This window comes from Phalaenopsis equestris, unplaced genomic scaffold (assembly GCF_001263595.1).
Source record: "Phalaenopsis equestris unplaced genomic scaffold, ASM126359v1 Scaffold233227, whole genome shotgun sequence".
Lineage (NCBI taxonomy): Eukaryota > Viridiplantae > Streptophyta > Magnoliopsida > Asparagales > Orchidaceae > Phalaenopsis > Phalaenopsis equestris.
Window position 1 is genome coordinate 82974 of NW_018251180.1, and position 1142 is coordinate 84115.

The window sequence follows — 1142 nt, forward strand, 5'->3', positions numbered from 1 at the left end:
TATATATACATAGCATTGGGTAGAACTGCGCCGCATACTCAAATCAGTTGGTTGGGCATCTGCTTGCCAGTTGTAAGCCCTTTCTTGTCTAAGGTTCGATTCCCCCCTATGAAAATGTGTATTTCAGTTTTAAAAGAATTGTGATGGTGGTATTTTTTAAATGATGTTAAAGATTTTATTGATATGCATGTAAATATGAATGTTTCGGTGTTAGATGTCTAAATATATAAGAATTGTGTGGTATGCATATAAATACTCCTTGATTCTTAGTCGGTGTTATATGAGAATTGACAACATAATCAATATGATTGATGAATTGAGGCGAGTGTTTTTTGTTAATCTACTTCAAGCAAAATTGGTTGTGAAATCACAACTCCTGCATTACTTGAAACTATGATTTAATTTTATGCATTTCATTTGAAAATTGAACCATATGAAGATATGTTAGGCTTACTCTCCGTATTGTTATTCATTTCATTATTTTTGTAGTGAAATGTTTGATCATTATTTATAAATTTTTTATAAGACTTCTACAGTAGAAATGCCTAGGTGAATCTCGTACAAGAGTAACGCACGACTAAGTTTGAGAAAGTAACTATAGTTTATACTTCAAAGGAAAGTTAACTGTGTAAAGTAAATGCTATTAAGTGTTATTTTGAATATAAGTTGTTTCTGCATATAGCTCTAGGAGATCAAAATTTTTTTCCCCATTTCTCAGAATCGTAGTGCTGGTCTTACTGAATCCATTGTTCTCAAGGCGGTTAGGGTCAAACGAAAACTTTTGAGATGAAGCTCAACCCCTTCACAGTTTGGCGCTTTGGCCGGTATGTTGTGTTCATATCCATAACATTATGTCCTTTTAGCTTCGATTGAGTCGGTATTAGTTGGTTAATCACTTTCAAGTGAGACCAAGACAAATGGAAGAACAAAGCAAGCGAAGGGGAGAGGAGGGAGTTGAGGTCAACAAGCTAAAGAACGAGAAGGCAATTTGAATGGCTTGCACAAGCAGATTGGGCTCATGTGTGGAGTAACCTCATGCGACTTGAGCAAGAATCTGAGTTGAGCGAGAGTGACAATTGGACCAACTTTCGGATAGGATATAGGGTGAGTACGTGTATTAGATCGAGCAACATCAAGATTTG